Source organism: Chenopodium quinoa, unplaced genomic scaffold (genome assembly GCF_001683475.1).
Source record: "Chenopodium quinoa cultivar QQ74 unplaced genomic scaffold, ASM168347v1, whole genome shotgun sequence".
NCBI lineage: Eukaryota > Viridiplantae > Streptophyta > Magnoliopsida > Caryophyllales > Amaranthaceae > Chenopodium > Chenopodium quinoa.
Genome location: NW_018742418.1, coordinates 8,432,910 through 8,437,662, shown reverse-complemented (window position 1 = coordinate 8,437,662; position 4,753 = coordinate 8,432,910). Strand labels below are relative to the sequence as shown.

General features: G+C 32.9%; 1 long non-coding RNA gene across 1 annotated transcript; it reads left to right on the top strand.

The window, feature by feature from the left end:
* The first annotated feature begins 1,087 nt into the window (after positions 1-1,087).
* LOC110712753 lies at positions 1,088-4,225 on the top strand. The gene is made up of 2 exons (XR_002509695.1): positions 1,088-1,669; positions 1,739-4,225. It is a non-coding gene; the product is annotated as an uncharacterized LOC110712753 (long non-coding RNA).
* The last annotated feature ends 528 nt before the right edge of the window (positions 4,226-4,753 follow it).

Here is a 4,753-nt window from a genome sequence, read left to right as displayed (position 1 = left end):
CATATATAATAAAAAAAAAAAAACAATCTTTGTTTCAGATTACTTCTAATAATTTGACTTTTACAATATTTATATATGCACTTTGACTATATTTTTTTTATCAATATATAAAATAAAATGTTGTCATGTAAAATATTTTTTAATTTATTTATATTATATTGATATATAATTTAATATATATACAGTAGACACTTTGGAAGAGCATTCGAAGCGCCACGTAAGAAATATATACTTATTTCGACCAATAAGAAGAAAGATTTGTATTTTATTTTTGAATTAAAAAATTATGTCGCCACCTAGATAAAAGTAACGAATTAGATTTGATATATCTAAAATTTCAATGCCACGTAGATTATAATCCACGAATTAAATTATTTTAATGAAAAAAATAAAGTAAAAATATAGGAAAAGATAAATTTATTAATTCAATACTACGAGTATAAGAAATCAAAAAAAAAATACTACAAAATATTTAAATGATAAACGCTTATAATAAAGTTTGATACCTATCATTATAAGATAAATTTTGATAGTATTTATGATAAGAAATACAAATTGTTCATTAATTATAATTAAATTAAAATTTGTGATACCTACCATTATAAATTGACACATCATACGACACAAATAAAATTTCGTATCAATAAAAAACCTCATCAAGCGAATTTTGTGTTAATTTTTGGTCATCAATGGTCGGGTAATTTTTAGCCTAATTTTTAAAATCCTATGTTTAAATTAGTATTTCTAATTATTATTTAAATTGTATTAATTTGGGATACTCAACGATTATATATTTATATTTTATTTACTAAATGATCTTTTACATGCAGATCTAACACATCATACTAGTAGAAAAACAGAAATAGGCAACCCCCCAATGACAACGGTTTTGCCAACTCTACCTTTTTTTTTTTTTAAATTAGCAACGGTTAACCGTTGCCAATTAATTAAATTATTTTTTTAAAAAAAAAACCCATATACATGCACTCTCCTCTCCTTGGCCCTCTTTCTCTTCTCCTTCCCCTATTCCCCCTGTTTCTCTGAATCTCTCTAACCTCTTTGAATCTCTTTCTCTTCTCCTTCCCCTTCTGTTTCTCCTTCCCGTTTCTCCTTCCCCTTCTGTTTCTCCTTCCCGTTTCTCCTTCCCCTTCTGTTTCTCCTTCCCCTTATTTCTCGTCTTTCTCGCCTTTTTGGGGTAATTCAGATCCGTATTTTTTTGGGGTACGAATTGCGGAAAGGAGGAGGCGAAATACGAGGCAAGAGGTTAAGTTAAGTTATTTTTTGTCTTTAATATTTCATTCGGTTATTAGATTTTGTCAAATAATTTTACAGTTTTTTTGGTCAAAATTGGGAAAAATCGAACAAAAAAACCCTAAATTTTGAATTTGGGAGTTTTCAATTCGGTCCATTATTCTTGAAATTGTTTGTTCCATGTTGTTATGCTATGTTTAAGGAGTGTTTTGCAACAAAATTCATGAAAAATGGTTAAGTATTAAACCTTGTATGAGCATGTCTTTGTTCGATTTCGTTCTTTGTATAAATGGTTAGGTTTGTTTGTTATTGTGGGCTGTTTGTTGAAACCATTATGATTCAGGGAATCCTAAAAGGTTTTGACCAGGCAACAAATATTATTCTTGATGAATCGCATGAGAGGGTTTTTTCTACCAAGGTTTGATTTGAATCTCTTCGGTGTCTCTCTTTCTTTCCCCTTCTTTAATTAATTAATTTATTTTTAAAGTCATCATGAAGTTTTTCTATGTCTCAAGTCAAAACAGACCTACTTCGTATAACAGGTGAGAAAAATTTTCTCTTTTCTTTTGTCTAAAATGTTTTCTTAGTTCATGATATTTGCTTTTGTTTGTGTGCTTTTTGTTAGGAGTGGAATGATAATGCTAATTTTTGTTTGAAATATTGGTGTAATTATTTGTGGTCAACTCTAATGATGAGGTTGTTAGCTTAGGGTACTGCTTTTAGTATAACTTTCACTTAAATGATCTTGTTACTTTTATAATGTATATGTTGATGATGACGACGACAACAACTTTTTATGGATTTCGTGTAGGCCGATAATTTTGTGGCCTGTAAACTTATCCTTGATTTTCCAAGAGGATGTTTACTTCAGAGATTTGTGGTTGTTTTGACGGTTATGGTGCCACTTTTAATGTGACACTTACTTGAATGTTCTTGTTACTTTATATGTTTGACTATTTGCAATTAGGCATAGCTTGGACTATAAACTTAAAAATGGCTTTTTTTTACAGTTGATTTGCACTTGAACTAATCCAAGGTTGATGGAAAGTCTTTTATGATTGATCTCTGAATGTGGGAATGCAATGGCTTGCCTTTATTTGTTTAGCTAAGTGTGGAGTGTGTGAGTACATCTCATTAAGGTGATTCTGCATGAAGTTGAGGTTTATTAATTACGCAATAAGTGTAGAGAAGTGTTAGTACTTGTTCTAGGAATGCCAAAGTTGGTTGTTCATAATTTAAGAAGTTTTAAAGTTAGAAAAGAAAAAAAATTGTTTTCCTGAAGGAACTTTAGATTACACGAGGATAAATAAAATTCAGGATCTTAATTTGTACTCTAAAGTTGTTGCTCCCTTAGTTAATGATGATGCAGATACCCCAAGACATACATTATTGTCACTATATTGGCGCACATGTCATGGTTGTCTTGTTGAAAGATTAAGGGCTTATCAGAAGATAGGTAATGAAAATCTCTCTATACTTTATAAGCTTAAGTAAAGAAATCTTGCTGTGGTGGAAGTGTGGTAGCTCGCTCAATTGATACATTGGCAGTAACGGAGCTTGGTTTGTAGAGTGTTGCAGCTCATAGGAGAATTAGCACAATTTGGAGTGCTTCCTGCTTGGCCAGTAGTCACCTGAATAATTTATTGTATAAAGGCAATACATAATTACATATGATGATTTGAATGTTAAGGGAAGCCATTCTGTATCATAGGGGAGAGCTGGGAGTTCAAATTTTGATAGAATTTTCAATCATTGCGTTGATAGTATATATCTGTGTAACACAAAGGAGCCCTTTTTAAAGCAGATTCAGATTGTATAGCATTGTAGGCATTTATGTTTCTTGTATTCATTCCTCCCTCCCCCCACCCCGTTGTTACACAACTCCGTTGTTTCAAGCTTCGTAAACTTTTTATCTACTCTGTTCACTATGTCTGCTACTATCTAATATACAGTAGCTGCTTGTTTAGAATTTTGAGTCTAATAGATCATTTTTCTCTATTAACTAAGATCAGTCTTGTGGTTTGGGATCTTTGGATCCATACATGGGGTGCGAGTTGTGTGTTTGCATTGGTGAAGTCAGGTCCTGGTTCGAATGAGGGGAAAATTGACCCTCCTCCGGTGACGATTTCTGAACCCTTATCTTTATTGATTATTTTTTGGTTGCATTGAGAAGGAGGTTTGTATGTACTTGATTGGTTTCCAGTAACATTAGTTGCTGGCCAGGGGGTGTGTGAATTTTGTTGTTGGTATTTGATTTGCTAGACTAATTTGTTGTGCTTGATTTGGTTGCCAATAACATGCTTTGTGAGTACATGCTTTGTGACTCCCTGTTGGGGTTGTGGTGGTTTATTTTGCGATATAGTGAGTCCCTTTGTCGTGGTCTGATTTTGCAATATAGAGTCCCTAAGATCTCATTGATTTAATTTGAGAGATCATTCTTGTTACTAAATCTAAATGATGAAGGGACTCAGCTGATTTTGAAATGACCTGTTTGATTTGCTCCAATTATAACATTGTTGAGGTAACAAACAGGATTTCATTTCTTGTGATCAAATTACAATCTCTCTGATGGATTTAAGATGTCACTCATGATTGGTTCAATGTGTACACAAACCTCAAGCTACTGCTGCCCTACTTTCTGTCTGGTACGCAGAGGATTTGTTTGAGCTCTGGCTTTCGGGTTTGCTGCTGTTACTGCTATCCCTGCTGCTGCTGTCCCTGCTTTTCTTTGCCTGCTGATGCTGTCTGCCTGCTGCTGCTGCTGATTCTGGAGGTTTCTGCCCTGCTGCTGTTATTCTTTCTTTTTTTCCTGGTTTGTTGCTATTTGTAACCTCCAAGTTTGGAGGGGTTTGTATTTTTTTCACGTAGCGTATTTATTTGTGTATGAGGACACGGTGCGGCTGTACTTTATGAGGGCTTGCCCTTTTTTCTTTTAGTAATAATATCCCTTTCTTACCTACCAAAAAAAAAAAAATGATTACCTCCTAAAATGTTGCCTTTGAGATTATTAGCTTTTTGCTTACTTACCAAAAAAAAAAAAGAATAGGTCAATAGCAACTGTTAACCGTTGCCAATCATTTAAAAAAAAAAAAAAAATGGTCAATGGCAACGGTTAACCGTTGCCAATTGCTTGAGTTGGCAACGGTTTTGAACCGTTGCCAATTATTTTGGAATTTGGCAACCCTCAAATACGCAACGGTTCAAAACCGTTGCCTTTGGGGGGGTTTGAACCGTTGCCAATTTGCCCTTTTCGTGTAGTGTCATACGACACAAATAAAATTTCGTATCAATACAAAACCCCATCAAGCGAATTTTGTGTTAGTAAATTTGTATTAGTTTTAGGTCATCAATGTCCAGTTAATTTTTATAATCTTATGTTTAAATTTATATTTGTAATTATTAGTTACATTGTATTTATTTAGGATACTTAACGATTATTTGTTTATATAATGGCATACGATTAAATGTTGTATACTTAATATATGGATGACTTTGGTTATTT